The 19521-nt window shown below is 33.0% G+C and overlaps 1 protein-coding gene across 1 annotated transcript in view; it reads right to left on the bottom strand.

Annotated features, from left to right (window-relative positions):
- Positions 1–17111, bottom strand: part of LOC126776125 (uncharacterized) — a 585155-nt gene extending 568044 nt beyond the window's left edge. Inside the window, exon 1 of the mRNA XM_050498421.1 lies at positions 17101–17111. The gene's annotated coding sequence lies outside the window, so the exon portion shown is untranslated. The remainder of the gene's footprint in view (positions 1–17100) is intronic.
- Positions 17112–19521: the final 2410 nt, after the last annotated feature.

Here is a 19521-nt window from a genome sequence, read left to right as displayed (position 1 = left end):
GCAATTCAACATGATCGGAAAGAGTTCAGGAGCAAGACTAACCAGGCTTTACGTACTTTCTGAAGCACGGCAGTGTACACACATCTAACTTCCAGAATCTGGGTCGTCACTGAGAATCTTCGACAGGAAAACCGAATAACTCTTTATCGGCCCGGCCTGGGGTTTAAACCAACTAGACTAACGAAGCAATCAAAGAAGCAGAAACATATAGCAAGGCATGAATTATTGTGATGCTAAAATCAATTGACTTGGTCAAGCCGAGATGGCCTAGTGGTAAGAACGCGTGAATCTTAACCGATGATCGTGGGTTCAAACCCGGGCAAGCACCACTGAATTTTCATGTGCTTAATTTGTGATTATAATTCATCTCGTGCTTTACGGTGAAGGAAAACATCGTGAGGAAACCTGCATGTGTCTAATTTCACTGAAATTCCGCCACATGTGAATTCTACCAACCCGCATTGGAGCAGCGTGGTGGAATAAGCTCTAAACCTTCTCCTCAAAAAGAGGAGAGGAGGCCTTTAGCCCAGCAGTGGGACATTCACAGGCTGTTACGGTACGGTACGGTAAAATCAATTATTTGTAATAAATAATGAATTTAAAGAAAACATAGTTTTAAAAGCCAAACCAATATTTTCATAAGAAAAATTCTTGTCATGTTATTTTATAAATAAATTTTCCATTATCTCGTAAATTTGCTTTAAATCAAGTCCCTAATATCGTAAAAGAGCAAATTTTTTTCAAAAATCCCCTGAAAGGTACAAGCTGTTCCCAGGAGATCGAGGCTAATTTATTTATCACCGGGACCAGCCCGACGGCCATATTGGTGTCGTTTATTCACGTGAAGAGAACGTTCTGGGTAGTCCTTGATATGTAAGGGGTAAGTTATGATCGTAATAATTTCTTTACTATATAGAAATTGTGATTAGAGTAAATGATAGTTTATGGCATTTGTAATTTATTATTTATAAATAATATTTTAAGTCCTAATAAGTTAATATCTTAAGGACGTTTTCACTGGTGACGTCACTAACTTCTAATTATTACCACTCACCAATAAATACATTACAAAATTATTACAAATGCACACTATACTCACTATGAAACGGGAAATACCGACACGACTGAAACACTCTGGGCTGCTTTTATAAATTTCTCGACAGAAAAATTCAATAACTCTTTACTAGCCTGACCCTGAGCTCGAACAAAATAAAATTACAAACTAAATAAAAAAATAATTAAGTGACATAACAAAGAAAGAAAACAACTCATGAGGTATATCTCGTAACAATGCCATACATAAGAACTCCTTTACCCAATTAGATGATATTTATTAAACACTCTGAGCAAGAACATTTACAAAACATTCGCGCTTTCTACTTAAGTAGATTCCATTCGAAACAAGTGAAGCAGGTCAAGAGAGAATCAACTTATTTAATTTGGCACGGAACCGAAGAACTTTCGTTTCGGAATATTAAAAATTTCCACTGTTCATTATCGTGGACTTTCCAGAACGTTCTACCCCCGCCCTTGATTAATTAGAAGTGATGGCCGGTTCTGAACGAAAGTTTATCGTAATTTCGAATATAAAGTCTCAGGGCGTCAGTTGTTATTGTAGAAAATTTTCTAATGTTCTTGGCTTAATTTTAAAGAATACTGTACCAAATTTTATTTTACAAATCGCATGTTGTCTTGCTAACTATTATAAATGCGAGTTGGAGTTTGTTTCTTTTTTTGGTCGTTACGCTTTCATGTCTAAACCACTAAACCGATTTTTAAAATTCTTTCACCAGAAAGGTACATTATCAGCAACTAACCTAGACTACATTTTGTCCACGGGAACTACGCGGGTGTAACCGCGGGTAAACTAAATTTTACTAACAACTAAAAATATTGAGTTCGAATCTAATTACATTATGTAAAAAGAGAATATCGTAAGTTATATGTTATTATATGTTTTATAACTTTGTAACAAATGGAATCAGCAGCCTAGTGCAGTAGTCTAGTGAAATAAGCTCCACGTTAGCCATTCACAGGTTCTTTTTGAATTTGCTTAAAATTAATTTTGTATCACAATATTCATTATCTTTATAAATATAAAACCAGTAAATAACACATAAAAACTCGAATAAGAACTCACAATTTGCACTAGCGGCTTAGTTAGTAATTCTCAGTTCATATAAAAGAAAATCTAACCTATTTGTCTCCATTTTAAACAAAAAATAGATGTAGCCAACCATATATTCATAATTAATATTCTGAAATTTGTTATATTCTAAATACAAGATATAACATCAAAATATAACATCTTTTTTTGAGGTAGGCCCGTCCGGTCTAAGATAAGTGGTCACCACCGCCCTTAGAAATTGTAGCAATGTGGGTTGTTCCCAAGATTGATGGCGCATTGGCGATTTAAGCGATGGTTAACATTTCTTACGATGCTAATGTCTATGGGCGTTGGTGTCCGCTTACAATACACGTTATTAACGACTTTTATTACGTTTAATTATTCATGTCTGAAATTATGAAAATGATGAATTGTTTTAAAATTATAATAAATATACAGTCTTATTATTGTATGGTTTATTGCACAGAAATATTGCAACGTTTTCATTTATCAATTAGGCGCGGCCACACTGTTACGCAAATTTAATTATTTTAGTTAGTCGACGTCTTAGCATGGTGGACGCATCTTATAACGATCATTCATTTAGCATTAGCATAGTGAACAATACACATAGTATATTCTAATATTGACTTTTTAATTTCACACATAAAAATAGATGCTTAGATAACCTATACAATTATGAAAGTTAGAATAAATTTCAAGTCATTTGGCCTCCGCGAATCTCTCGTCAAATAAGAATTAGTTATTCTTAGCGGTTTTCAGAATAATTACTATCAGAATAAATGAGTAAATATGAAATTGGATGCAAATAAATTATGAGGCGGTGACCTTAAGCCTACTGTAATACATCTCCAATATTAAAATTTTTCATTTAAAATTTAACTTGAGAAGAAATTACTTCGATTAAAAACTGTACAATTTATTTTATATGTAAAAATATTTTTACAAAAAACACTTAAATTATGTATTTATGTAAATTCGAAGATGCAATTGTGAATATAAATTAATTTATTGTATTATTGCACAGTTTTCTTCATTAAAACTTTATTTCCAGTTGCTTTAAGAATAATACATATTTATTCAATTATTTTTTTGGCACACAACTAATTACAGTAAAAGCAATACATTACTCATTACAACAGACACACATGTAAACATACCTACCTTATTTGAATCCGATGCGATTAACGCCAGATGAGACGGTCCAATAGATGGACCAGTAGAACAGATGGATCTTAATCGACAACCAATAATGTAGACGAGAAAAGCACCACTGATTCATATGCTTAATTTGTGTTTCTAATTCATCTCGTGCTTGGCAACGAAAACCAGCAGTATTCACTTCGTCTCCTCGGGAGACGTCGCGAGAGCGCTTCGTCATACTACCGTGAGTAAAGGAGAACTTAGCACAGCTGTGGGATACATGCTTTTACTTTCTTACATTTTTAACTGCGTTTATAATTCATCTCATTTCCTGACGACAAGGAAGCTTGGATGTGTCGAATAATGTCACACGAATTCGCTCTAGAGTAGCGCAGTGGCTGGTAAAGATGCAAAACCTCTTTCTTAATATAAGAGAGGGTTGTTGCCTAGAGTATTTCCTGACAATACTATATTACACGATTACGGTTTACACGATTAATTTTTCCTACTACCCACTACCCGTAATTGCGTATATTCCGTGTTGTTAATATAATTAAAAAAGTTATGATTACATTTTTATTCGCCTTAAAACTACTTATTTGATCAATCAAACATATTTCTTGAACAGTCATATACGCGTAATATTAATGTGACATACAAGTGTAACTCCACGCAAATTCTCCACGTCATTGTACACAGAAGACGTTTTTAAAACGTTTAAAATATCGTTAGTGTAAAAGTTAAATTGCGTCTCGGTGATAAACGCTGTTATTTAATCGTTTGTAAAATTGAACGCCGCAAGAAGTTACACCGAATTTATCCGTCGGGTAATTTTATTCCCATGTGTCAAAGTCGGATTATTTTTCCATAAAAGTTTTATCCCTATAGACAAGCGAAATAAACTTGTATGCGTCCAATTTTCTTCAACGTTTTTTTTTTTGCCAAAATACTTTTATTGGAAATAAGAATATTTACCGATATTTCTCAGGGCCCTTTACTCTACTCTGTTATTTTATTATCATTACCATTATACTGCTGTATGCCGATTTGAAGACAACTAATAATATTTAGCTTATCTAACTGCTTCATTTTTCTAGTGGCCATTAATAAGGCTGCTGTAATCCCAGGCCGGACCAATAAAAAAAGAATGAGTTTTTATGTCAAAAACTCTCATTAGCAAGACCGCAATCTTGAAATTTAGAATGTAGTCACACCCGTGCCTCACATATGCATGTTTGCACACACACTTGGTCTCTATATATAGGTATATATATATCACTTGCGCAATTGGCTATTGTCTCCCTGGAGAATGACCGACGTGATTAAACGCAAAAAAAAAGTAAAATAACAGCCCGTCAATATCTCTCTCAATTATAAAACCATATGAAAGAGGTGCTTGCGTGGGCTTGAACCTGCAATATGCGGTTAAGTGTTCGTGTATTAACAATGCAATCTTAGCTCTATACTGAGTCATCTCAAGTTCAGTGTATGTTATGCATTATATAAATATAATCCTTGTAAGAGAACTCCTTTTCATCTCTATTTCCGTAACGTAAGATTTTTTACCAACAATGAATGCGTTTACTTCAGACAAAGTACACTTGATAGCTCTATTTCTGTATTTTTTACAGACGCCTAATTGGAGTGGTTCCTGAGTGCGAGTCGCAGTGTAAACGTATTAGGTCTTAAAATTTACTATTTTCAACAATGTTTTAAGCTTCAGATTATCTTTAAAAATGCTGAAAAACTGTAAAATTATTTAGTTTTTAATAAGATCGTTTTTAATTAAGTCATGGATGAAAGAGAGATTTTTTGTAAGAAACTCTATATACATCTTGTTATGAAATTTGATAGATTCTTCTTACATATTAAAAATAACTACGTTTAGAATGTTCCCCACTAATAACTCCCTTCTAACCTAGCTGTACATAAGTTTTACATTTTTCCAAATAAATCGATTTAAAAGTATGAGCAAGAGAATTATAATAAAATATAAATTTTACATATATATATATTTACACTATAAGTAGGCGGACGGGCAAATAGGCTATCTGATGGTAAGGTAAGGTAATGGATTGGCACTGTAATAAATAGTGACCATTCTTTACATTGCCACCTTCAATCTTGGCAATTAAGATGTTATGTCTCTTGTGCCTGTTATTACACTGACTCACTCACCCTTCAAACCAGAACACAAAGATATTGCTGTTTGGCGGGAGAACATCTGATGAGTAGGTGATATCTATCCAGATGGGCTTGCAAAAAGTCCTACCACTTTACATTTGACTGTCAAAAAGATAAAAACAACCAATTCATTTGATATTGGACCTAAACAATGTTATATTACATGTAGTGTGCCGGTAGTTGTTAAGCACAGACAGATGACTCGGCTTTAGATATATATCGATAGTGAATTTATATTATTTCATTTCGTATATTGTTAAAGTAAATTAACATTTTGATATCGGAACCTTTTCCTCATCTACTATCAATAATATTGAATTATATAGAAATATATATTATTCATATGCTAGTAATTTGCTTTAGTTAAAATATCTAACACGTATTAATTTATAACTTTAATACAATAACTTTGATAAGAGTTATACCAGAATAGCCTGAACCCAGGTACCCAGGATATATATTTAATCAATATTTAAATATTTCTTAATCACTACATATTATGAACCAAAGCCCCCCGTCGCATCTGTCTGTCTGTTTGAGCGTGATAAACTCAAAAATCACCGTACAAATTTTCAAATGGTTTGTACCAACTCAGTGATTCATGGGGAAGGTTTAGGTGTATGAATCATTGGGGTTTTGTGAAAATTGGCTGAATGATGAAATATGACGATAAATATTGAAGATGTAGGAAAAAATCATGCCCTTTGGGAGCTTTACTGACGTGGGCCGCGTAAACCATTAGACTTATACGTATTACGTTATAAACTTTTTATGTAGGCCATTATTTTACCAAGCGAAGCTGGGACGGGTTGTTTCGGATCGCCTGTCAGTTGGCTAGATTCCATTGAGAATGTCTGTCGAGTCTTTACGAACATCACCATAACAAATGACGCATATAAACGTTAATCGCTTGCATGTTTATCACGATATCTTGTGAAATTTCCGTAAATAATAATAATAATAATAATATCCTGGGACATTTTTCACACACGGCCATCTGATCCTAAATTAAGCTTGTACAAAGCTTGTGCTATGGAAACCAGACAATTGATATACTACATATACTAATTTTCTTTTATAAATACATACTTATATAGAGAATTACACCCAGACTCAGGACAAACAGTAAAGTGAAATACTAGCTAACCACCCCGACTAGAGGTTAAATTCACACAAACCCATCTTTTCCATTGGAATTTCGACTACTTCAAAAAATAATACAGTGAATCCTAATATTATAAATGTGAAAGTTTGTTTATTGTTACGCTTTCACGTAACTACTCAACCAACCATCATGAAGATTTGTATACACGTTGCCAGGGATACAGAAAAATACAAGGAATACCTAACACCTCCCAACCCCTCAAAGGCTTGCAAAGCCGGGAACAGAAAGGATTATGAAATTATTGTAGTGAATTGAAACACTCCAATATATGTGGTGGTATATTCTCGAGTGACGATCAAGAACCGGAAGTAGTAGCGTGGGCAGGCCCCTACAAGGTGGACCGACGACATAAAACGAGTCGCGGGAAAGCGTTGGACGTGGGCAGTGCAAGACCGGCCAACATGGAAATCCTTGGGGGAGGCCTTTGCCCAGCAGTGGACGTCTTCCAGCTGATATAATGATGTATTGAAACAACCTTTAAAACAAATTTACAGTCATTAAGTAGTTAATTGTAAATATCTAATTATATAAAGTACTTATAAAGTTTCGTTTACGTTTAAGGTCGGCTGATAGAGTGCAGTAGCGTTAAACACATAATATACAATAATAGTTTTCGCCCACGACTTCACCCACGTATTGGGAGAGGGGTGGCCGATGAAAGGTATTTAAAAATAGCCTATATCCTTCGTTAAGTTTCGATCTTGCTTCATAACAAATTTCACCACAACCGTTTCAGTGGTTTAGCCGTGATAACGGAACAAACAGACAGAGTTACTTTCACATTTGTATAAACTATAAATGTATTTTTAATTATAACATTAAATGACATGATATGTGATGGCAACCCTACACGACTATATCAGTTTTACACATGAATGACACTATTATTATTGCAAACACTTTGTAAGTTTAATATTTATTTAGGATTTACGCTGGACTACCGTCCTAAGAATACAATGTGAGAACTTGATGAAACTTAGCCAATCAACAATTCAGTTAACTTTGCGAAATATTGATTGTATTAGAGAAGTGACAGTACAGGTTAAAGACATATAGCCATACTGTTTTCCAATGTTTTAAATATAAAGAATATTAGAACAAATATTATAATAAATAAAATACAATTAAGTGTATGGTAGTGTAGTTACACTGTTATCTGTGTGTGAGTGAGCGAATAAATTTTGGTGTATTAGGTACATATCATTAATTTTATACAAATAGTAATGTATAAATAAACATAGCTTAGTCTGGTTACCTAAGCACCACCCATTTGTACTCATTTAATTATCTTTTATTATATTGTAAATTGAAAAAATAATAATATTAATAACCAGTAAAAGTCCCACTGCTGGGCAAGGGCGTTCTAACTAATAAGTAATGACTGCGTATATAAAATGTATTTTATGCTCCTCGCATGTTTTTAGTACTGCCGTGTGGAATATAAATTATAATTCCGTATTAAGTATATGGAAATAGAGTGCTCCCGCGGATTTGTATTTGCAAACTTCGGCTTAATAATAAGCTGTTGTACCTTCTAATGATAATAAAAATAAATAATTCTTGGCTGCCGCGTCTGTCTGCATGTCTGAACGCGATTTCTCCAATCTTAAGAGCCGACTCCTCAGAACATATATTGCACAAGCGTGTGCGCAAACACAGGTGTACTGTCTATTCCAACACTCTTATAATTCGACGGGACGGCAAACCAAACCAATTCCTCCTAATAAATAACATCAATTAAAACATCTTAATATCAATAATTAATATCTCGATGCTTAACATCAGGCAAGTCAACGGTCAAACGCTGGCCTATTAATAGTAAAACAAAAATAGTTTAGTCGGAGGACCAAAATCCCAATAACTATTTTATCGGCCCAACCAAGGGCTTGAACTCCGGACCTCGAGATGTGCGGCCTTATATCTAGCCACTAGACCAACAAGCCGTCAATTATATAATCATTCGAAAACAGGTTATATAAACTCATTTTTAAGAACATAAAACCATATATTACGCCTGAGACTGACGTTCCATCGAAACGAATCAATTAATAATAATCACAAAGTGCTCTTACAAAGACCGGGTCAATTTATTTGCTACAAATATAAATTAATTTTCGAAGCCCCTCTGAATATACGTAACAATTAATTAATCAACTTTAGGGCGAATAGTTTTGAGCTATAGTCCGGCTAAATGGAAATGTATCCAATCAGTCGAAACTTTGATAAGAAAGTTCTAGATAAATGTTATATAATTTCTATTCCAGTATATAAATCAAACATTTCAAATTTTCGTATAGTTTATTGTTGAAAACTGTTTTGTTATACCTTAGTATAACACACTTCCACTAATATTATAGCACATTTGTTCACAGATATATAATACAATAAATAACAAAAATCTTTATTTACCAAAATCATTTTAAAATATTGTGAATTAATTCGTTGGGACACACACTGACACACGGCCTTTACTTTGTATAAAGTAGGTATTGATGTACGCTCGGACATTTTTAACAGTGGATTTTGTTCATTTGGGTGAGTACCAAACCATATTAAGAAACTGTTAAATTCTTTATGGTGCCAGTGGCTATAGGCAATGTTAATTTTTCATCAAATTTTAACAAATTAAGAAACGTCCTAAGGAATTCAAATTCTAAATTATTTTCGTTTTTCAAAAATCTGATGATGATATTATAGAAATTTGTGTGCTTATATTAACTTGAGATCAATATGTTTCATACACAATGTACTATATGCTAAAATATTAATTAATTATTAATTTCTATCAAATTTTATAAAAAATAGAGTAGATATATTAGTATTTTTAAACATAAAAAAACATGGAGTTCAATCGGGATGTCCATTTACTATAATTATAGAATCAAAAATTAATGGACGGTATTCATTGATCGCGTTGAATTCATTAATATTTTTTCTTTCATTTTAGGTGGCGTTTTAGGTAATAAGGGCGAATAAACGCAATAACAGTTATATGTATATACATTTGTGATTAATAGAATTCGTTAATTTGACGTGCCGGTTGGCGTGGTTGGTAGATACTTGCCTTTCACGCCGACGTTGGTGGGTTCGATTTCCACCTAGGAAAGACATTTGTGTGCATGAACCTGTCTGTTGGTCCTGAGTTTGGGTGTAATTATCTATATAAGTATGTATTTACAGAAGAAAAGTAGTACATGTAGTATATCAGTTGTCTGGTTTTCATAGTACAAGCTCTGCTTAGTTTGGGATCAGATGGCCGTGTGTGAATAATGTCCCAAGATATTATAATCATTATTATTATACCCTCAATTTTTTCGTTACTGTCTCCCGTCTAGAAATGATATATTTTTACTCTCGCCGCAAAAAATCCAATGACTAAAATTAAAATATCCTTAAGAAGCAAAATAATTATGTTTTGATAGATGAATAAAATATATATCTTATCTTTATTTTTGCGAAAACTTGCCTACGATTCGTTCGTAAGTCATTAGTTTTCCTAACAACATGAAACATATTTTGATTTAGCGATTTGGCAGCATATGTCAATAATTATATTGAAATCTATAACGACTTATATTACTTCAACAATTTTCTAGTAATAAACATGAGACGTACAAAGCAAGTGTGTTGCATGATTGAACTATTGCTAGTTTAAACTTCGAATGTGTTCTCAATAATTCATCATGTTTCAAGCTAAGTTTCACATGATGCCTTTCATTAAATCTGAAAATGCTTCTATGCTATGAGTAATATTTCAAAAGAATTCTGTTGTAGAAATTCTATCCGTTTTATTAAATACTTTATTTAAATTATACGTTTTCACTCGTCACGAGTACTTTTATATCCATGTATTCTAAATATCAGTTAACTTGGCAAAATTAATTATTTCTATTAATGATAGGGTGAAAAATAATATATTTAAGTAAATTATAAAATTTATAAGTCGATTTTTTTTATTTATTTTTTCGATATATAAATCGGTAGCTGGTGCCCGTAACTTCGTCCTTGTGAAAGGCGGTTTTTACTAAATATGGCTTAAGAATTTATTTCTCCAAAAAAGAATACAATTCACTTTAAATATTTGTGAAAACAATATTAACATACTTAAATATTATATATACAACATACGGGCGGTACACAAAAATAAAGAACAAAAAATTAGACTTTTCACTTTAAATAATGTGGGTATGACAAAACAAGATGCAATATTACGCATCGTAATTATTATTGCTGTTTGTGTTCTGTCACGATTTTTTTATCGCACACATTCATTTTTTGATATATTTATTCAGACAGATACTACTGCTTTTTATTTGGTGCGTTTTACATGATAAATATATAAACGATTTACACATACATTAAATAAAAATAGACCTTCAAACAAAAAGTCAATAGACCCAAAGAAATTTAACATTCAAATACTATGTTATATTTGAAAATACAACCAAAACAAACGGAAGCGATTTACTTACTCTCGTCTTCGTAAGTTATTTATAGCTTAATTACTTGATGTTAAAGTTAACCAATGTAGGAAGCTTCCTTACATCTGATTACCAGTCACCCTCAAACATTAAAGCAGCGTTACTACGAAGCGCCGACAGCGTCAATTTAAACAACCGCGTGTAAACGAAAATTACATCGTTAAATTATGACGTAATTATGGCTTTTATTTATTTTTTCTTTTAATATTTTAGTAAAGAACTGCTAGATGTAACGGTAAAGATTCCAATAATGGACAAAGGCCTCCTCTTAAAGACAAGGATTGGAGTGTTTTCCAGCAAGCTGCTTAAAATCTATCTAGCTTAAAATCCACATGTTGTAACCACTTTTCTTTTTTTTTCTCGTAGTGGAAACCTTCAGAAATGTAGCCGGGTACCATGGGGTTGTAACTCTTATGTGGGATTCTTACCCACTAAAACCACTGCGATGGCCGTCCTCAGCACGCATCAAAGAAGAGGCTGCGGGATTGTGTTGGTATAACGAATCCGCGGCCTCTCCCATGCTGTGCTCCGCTTGTCGCTCAGCGGCGCTCTCCTCAGGGGGCGAAGCTAAACTCGCCCCCCCCCCGCACTCCTCGCTAGTACGTACGGTAGTGCGAAGCCACGCCGAATCCCTGCGAAGCATCGCCGATACGATTGCTCGCAGGGTCAGGTCTTAACCGACTTCACGGACTAAGATCTCCGTCACCGCACTCCATGCGGGGCACGCCTCCAACGTATGCTGAGCGGTGTCCCGGTCCACAGTGGTGAGCCGTCGATTCGCATCCGATCCACATGTTCTAACCACTGGACCATCTTGGTTCTTGACGGTGCTCGTGGTTTTTGCAGTAGCTATTTTATTGAAGTAAGCAATCAAATTGACCATCGAATAGTAAGTGACTTTCCCTTAACTTCGTCAGCAATCATGCGAGCACAAATGGTTGGAGAAATACAAGGGACTTTGTAATTTCACCAGCTCAGTTACCATTCAAACCAAAACACAACGGTGAAGCTTTGATGTGGTTTTGTATCAAATACAAGCCACACCTTTGTTTTTTTTTTATAAAATAGGAAGGCGAACGAGCATATGGACCACCTGATGGTAAGTGGTCACCAACGCCCATAGACATTGGCATTGTAAGAAATGTTAACCATCGCTTACATCACAAATGCGCTTAGTAGAGTTTGCACCAAGCTCTACCACCAGTAAAAGTAATGCTGTTTTGCGGTAGAGTACCGTGGCTTATAATAGATATAATAAAATGAATAAATTATGTTAAATATAATTCATTTTATAATCATAAATAAACGACCGATATCTTGTTTTGCAAAATTTGCGGTAGATGACACTTGGAATGATATAAAGTGGAGAAATATTATTTAACGCGATAAAGAAATGAAAGTGCATTTGTATTTAAAATACGAGCGGAATATAAACTCAGCTTCAGTTTTATTTTTGTTTTATTTATTAAACTTTGTATAATCCGTACTCTTATTTAAAAATAAATAATTCGACGCATGAATAAAGTATATGGTGATGATTTACAAGACCTCGAGTTGGTTTTACGAACCATATGGAGGCTTCAGCTATTTTGATCGCTACATGTTGGAGTATTTAAATTTTTTAAGATTGTATTTTTGCATGAGTAAGTTGATAAATCAACTTACTCATGCAAAAATACATCATAATTCTAAGTAAGGGAAAATATACAAGATCATACTCAATAAATATCTTTAGTGTTTTATATTTTTCTATTTAAAAATATATTATAACAGAAATTAAGAAAACTACTATTAATAGCTATGACATAATTAGCCAATTTGTTCAAATGCTTAATAGTTTTCATGCGGATTCTTCTCGAATGTTCGACATTCCAACCTTCAAACTTAATTCAATCTTGTAAAATGGATTATTAAAAAGGCTTATAAGAGCTTAGTTGATTGATTGAGTCGTTATTTGATTTGAACCGAACTGCTAGGAAAAAATATTACATATACCGAATATACTTTAAATTGCACTGACGAATGCGAGTTTATTAATTGACGTATAATCTGAAGAGATAGGAATATGAATAGGCAATTTTTTAAAAGCACCATTGAACTAAAAACGAAATCAGAAGGAGAATTCAATTAGTTAAGGTAAACTGAATGGAACTAGAAATTTTTAAACACGTTAAAAATATTGATCAAATCAAAAATGAAGTACGTAAGTAGCAGCCTTTCCACTTATCTTTTTAAAGTGAACGTTTTAAAGTTTATTTGAACTAGCTGCTCCAATGCGGGTTGGATACATATGTTGAACACTATATAGATTTCCTCATTACTAGTAGTACCAAATATATAAATTTGTACACAATATTAAGTACAACTAACACAAACTAAGAATAACATAATACTTTTCTAACGTTAAAACAATCTCATATTGTTCAGTCAGTTCATGAATAAGTAGGCTAGACCAAGCTAGCGAAGGCTAACCTGTATAACCAGTATACCCCACAAATTAGGTAGTAACGTCTTGAGAATGTCCCCAGGTAAATGTTACACAAACTCGTAATCTGCATAGCTCGGAGTGGCTAGTAGTAAATAACTACTGAAATATGCCGTTAGAGAAATATACGGAGTGAAATAACGATTAAGTCGCGTCGATCTTAAACGATTTTGTAACTGTATGTACGTTTATTTCTATGAACTAGCCACTGTATGTAAGTTAGTCATTTTATTTCAAATATCTAACCCCATGACACATGTTCGCAAAAATTAAATTACTTCATAAAATATTTATTGCGATTTTATTAATTTTCATGGGATTAGTCTAAAGTCATTAATTTCAATTTCATATTCCTTTAAAGGTGGAATACTGTGACGCTAAACTGGCTTTGGTAACGTGACGATAGAACGATAATATTACGCATTTTGATTTGTGGGAAATCATTTGAGCACAGCTAATACTAAAGATTAAGAATAAAGCCGTGACACTGACGTTCTTCGACAGCTTTAGGTCACTGGCGCGCCGCTTTAATATAGTTTCAAATTATTTTTGATGTTTTATTATAAAATAAAAAAAAAACATTTCAATTTTTATATTTTATACTAATATTACTGTAGATTTAATGTAATGTAATAATCATAAAATTGGTTTTAATTAAACGCACAATTTTTTGTGTACCCAAAATTTTAGCGGAATTAAGTTTTAATGGTTGTAGTTATAGAACGGCATATATTTTGTTTTTATTGTTTATTTTGTTTTATTAATAAAAGTTTACATTTAGTACTATAATAATTGTCTATTGATGTCGAATTTCCTACGAATTACTTTTGCAATGACGACATTATTTTTTAACAATAATCACATTAATAATATCAAAGCTTAATTTAAAAACCACTACTGTAGAATTAAAAAGTAGTTTATATTATAAAACAAAACCTAAATTCAGTAAAAGAAACAAAAAATATTTTATTTAGGGCAAACGCTTCGTGATTTTACGACATGCAACGACGTGTGTCCCCGCTGACACATGCCAGAGGTCTGAATATTTGAGCGCGGGCGTATCTCACGCAAATTATGTTACGTGGTACATGCGACAGTGCTCCCTCAACGTGCTTGATGACTTATTAATTACCCACCCAATGGGATCCCAATTACATTGGTCCGAGTTACTCATAAATCCTTATTAAGCAAGACATGTACGCTTTATTTTAAGTACTAGCTAGCTTATAAAGTGTTATGTGTTGTAAAAATTAATATTATATTGTTCGTTACGCGTTAGATGATAAATAATAAAAGTTTTGTGTAGAATTATTGAACCGAGAAGGCCTAGTATTTATAATCCGTGAATCTTAACCGATGATCGTGGGTTCAAATTTTGTGTTTGTTTTTTATCACGTGCTTGACGGTGAAGGAAAACATCGTGAGGAAACCTGTATGTGTCTAATTTCACTGAAATTCAGCCACATGTGTATTTTACCAAACAGCATTAGAGCAGCGTAGTGGAATAAGCTCCAAAACCTTCTCCTCAAAAAGGAGAAGAGGCTTTAGCCCAACAGTGTACGTTGTCATTCACTGTACCACATATAAATGTAAGTTTCTTGCAAATACATGTGCAGTCATATGCAGCAATACCATAATGCGAATTTTTAACAAGTCTTAAGAGTGTTATCATTCTTCATAATTCAGCCAACCGCAGTACGCTGAACATATGCCTCTCCAAAGGTAAATCTCTCTCGACCTTCTTAAGGTAATCGGTGTGCCTAGCTTAATAGCGAATTTCGAAAGCCTCCTCTTGCGTAGAATTAAGTATCGTTGTCCCAACTTAATTTGTTTTAAGTAGGTTTTTTAGTTAATTTGAAAATAAGTTTAATTTTCTATAAAAATATCTTGATCCATTAAGTGTAACGTGAAGTTGGTTATATTTTATTTTATTAATGACAGAGTGTCGAATGCGGCGAATCTATCCAAACATTGATATGGAATTATGAATTTCCATATATTAAATTTTTATCAATATAAAAAAGCAAGTAAATAATAATTATTAAATATAATAACTATTTTTAATTATTGTTTACTGTCCAGTTCATCTCCTTTATATGGGACGATCAAGAACTTGACGTGCTTTGCAAAATAGGGGAGTGTAAGGTCTGGATTTTGTGCCTGGACTCGAGGTTAAAACCCAAAAAATACGGCCTGAAAAGGTAGCCATTAGATCAAAGAGGCATCAACTTCAACATTAAACAAATATAGAGCACAATGTTTGCATTCCATTTTCAAACATCGAATAATTATGTTTCAAACCAATAAAACTGATGTGATATGACCCCTTTGAACTGTGCAGCGTTAAATAAATGGCAAGACGTAAACAGCTTACGATGCATTAGTGTACAAAGCAAACGTAACGTTGTAAGGGCGACCAAATTCAATGGGCCAAATTGCGGTGCGACCAGCTCTGCAAATGGCTAACCATGTTTGTGGTTCAATTGACAAGCCACTACTAGCACGAATATTAGATTCAAAAGAGATAATATGACTTTGACTTGGCACAATATAAGTCTAGCATTTTTCGGATACTTAAAACATAACACAATGGTGATCTATTAAGTTTGTTACTGGATATTTGTAGAATCTTTTTTTTATGTTATAGGCAGGCGGACGAGCAAATGGGCTGATGGTAAGTGGTCACCACTGCCCATAGACATTGGCGAGGTAAGAAATAATAACCATTCCTTACCTCTCCAATGTGCCACAAACCTTGGGTACTGAGATGTGATGTCCCTTATGCCTGTAGTTACACTGGCTCACTCACCCTTCAAATCGGAACGCAACAATATTTGAAACGGTTATAGTATTTAAATAGAAATTTATATGATTTGATTACCAGCCCAAGACATTATTGTTATATATGATTTCGGGGCCATCGAAATCTTATACTGTCACATTTATTTGGCTGGCTATGCTGACATTTTAAACGAGTCTATAGAATGAAGTTGAAGATTATGAGGGCGTAGCAGGGGCAGGGCCTTTCTGAATCGAAATTATCAAAAGCTATGTTTCTTCCGAAAATTTTAAGTCTCTATGAGCTATAACTTAAGCTGTGCGCTCTTAGTCAGTAAGTAATGCCCCAAGCATTGCCTTGTGTTTATAATTCTTACTAATATTATAAATGTGAAAGTTATTATATTTATTTGTTACACTTTCTAGTCTTTACTACTCAACTGATAATCATGATATTATACATACACACGTTGTTAGGATTACAGAAAAGGACGTAGAAATAATACCTCTCTCCTCACCGCGGGCGAAACAGTGGACGGTAAATAGTATTATAAAGATTACATAATATAATTCTTTTATTTAAGGTTATTCAGTTATATTTCTAAGAAATAATATTAACAAATTTGAACTACATTACATTGCTATATAATACAATAATAAAATATCATATATCTTTAGGAAGAATGTATTTCTACCTTTTTTTGTATTTAGTAACTGTTTTCCATTCTTCATTCGCATGTTTTGTTTACTTTAATTGATCTTTACACTTAGATAATAAGTTATTATTTATTTTTTCTGTAAATGTATTAGCGTAAGTGATTGTAAGTAAACCTAAAAAATAAAACAAATAAATACATAAAAACCTCACCTTTATTATACATTCCGCTGTCACTTATGTAAACGTACCACACAAGTCACAGGAAGACTGTAAGCTGTCGGGCGCCACAGGAAATTGCGCGGGGTACGGGGCAAGTCAACGCTCACCGTGTTTATAGTAACAACACTAACTTACTCCGATGTTAGTGCACGCTAGATTGTGCCTTGTCATCTCATACCGTAAGTTATTGTGAAGTATAACGTCTAACTTTATTTGGTGTGGTACAACATACCTTTGAATTTTGGTCGGGTTATTTCTCATTAGTAAATTATAATTGTACGGGTAATTTAAGCAATAGTTTCATAGAAGTTTATTAACTTTGCCTACAAACAGCACTGATTTATATCCATAAGAGCTGTAGGTCATTTTGGATATACTAAAAAGTTATCGGTTAATATTTAAATGTAATTTATAAAGCATTTGTAGAGTCGCGAATGCAATTCTCTTTCAATCTCGTCATTTTCTTACATCATCTGTCTGTGTAACGTTCTTACAATACAGTTGAGTTGTACAACAATACATATTTGTAAACTACGTTTTTTTCTATTTATTTACGTTACATAAAAAAATAATTGTTAATTCTGTTTTAATTTTTAATTAACTGAGTATATAAATATATGTGCATATATTTTGATAATTATTTCTTATGTACGTTAACTAAGTTATAATTGTTAGATTATTTATGTATTTGAATGAATAATTCACATAACAAACATAGATTTATTTTAAATCTTTTTTTCTGAATCGTGTTTCATTGGTAACTCTACTGCCCGTCGCCGTCAGACAGCGTTGAAAGTATCACCGTTAATCAGGTACAGACAACATGTATACAAAATTTCATGATGAGCGGTTGAGAAGTTAAGACGTGCAAGTTTAAAAAACAACAAAAAATATAAATAAACAAACTCACTTTTACATTAATAATATTACCAAAGATAACAAAAAGGAAATCGAAGTTTATTTTACAAGATCAATTTGAAGCTTACATTGTCGTTAAACAAATGACCCTTTATATATTATAATGAAAAAAACTTTATACAATTACATAATGAAATTCCTTGCCAAGAGAGAACTTAATAAAGAGTAATACAATCTATTTCAAGCAGCCCATTGTCGAGCCTAGATTACATAGACTGCCTAGGCTAGTTTTGTACCTATTTAAAGTTATTCTTAGGAAATTAATTTCTGAGTCCCGAGTCGACTCTCGTTTCCTTCGTCTTGGAATTGTTTAAAAGTTGCGTTACGTTTAGTTCAAACTTTCATATTATTTTTATCTAGTTAGACGATGGATTTAAATTTTTTTAATAACATCCTCACAAGACAAGATTACTTTAAGTTCAAGATTTATATAACACAGGTCTGGCTGTGCGTTTATGTAACAGCCTGCCAATCCCACTGTTGGCCCTTTATCTTTGTAGCCAAGTTTTGGAGTTTATCCACCACGTTGCACCAATGTGGATTGTATACATCTGTCAGTGTTCCATTCGGCACATGTGGGTTACGAGGTTCTCTTTCACCACAAATCATGAAATATCGTGATTGAACGAAATAACCCTTACACCGCTAAGGATTTAATGTGCTTAATTTATGTTTATAATCAATAAATTATATTATTCTGGGTTTGAGCCTGTTTATCTTCGGGTCATCACCACAGAGATATTTTGCCACTTTTGTTCTTAACTATATTTTCGTTATCGTGTTTTAAATTAAATACTGATGACATAAGCACGTTATTTATTTCTTTACCTATTTAATTGAGTATTATTTTCGTTCAAGTAATCGAATTCACGCAGAAACAGATCATATTTACATAAGTGGAAAGTTGCCGCTTTATGAAATTAGAATTAAAATTAAAAAATCGTCGTATATGAACATTAAAAAAGGTACAAAAGTAACATTTATATAAAAGTTCTAATTTATTATCTTTACATATATAATGACTTGTTCTTTATTTATATATACAAGACCTTAATGTAACTAACGATACACTGATGTACGCATTTTCACTTTGTAAGTAATTTTTGTCTTTCGCCTTCTGTGAGAATTTGAAGGCTTGGGATTTTCGTTTTCGATATACGAAACCCCAAATATACGGTTAGGTAAACGAAAGGTATTTTCTATATCATGTCGAATAATACCGCATTAATGTATAATTTTAGAAAAGGGTCCTGTAAAACCTCAAGTTCTGGGATGTAAAAATAATAGCCTCCATCATACCTGATTTAATTAAAGATATTTATTACACGATCAATTAAATTAAAATACTAAATTTTTATGTAT

This window comes from Nymphalis io, chromosome 19, assembly GCF_905147045.1.
Source record: "Nymphalis io chromosome 19, ilAglIoxx1.1, whole genome shotgun sequence".
Taxonomy (NCBI): Eukaryota; Metazoa; Arthropoda; class Insecta; order Lepidoptera; family Nymphalidae; genus Nymphalis; species Nymphalis io.
The sequence above is the reverse complement of the archived record's forward strand: the minus strand, read 5'-3'. Positions and strand labels throughout refer to the sequence as shown.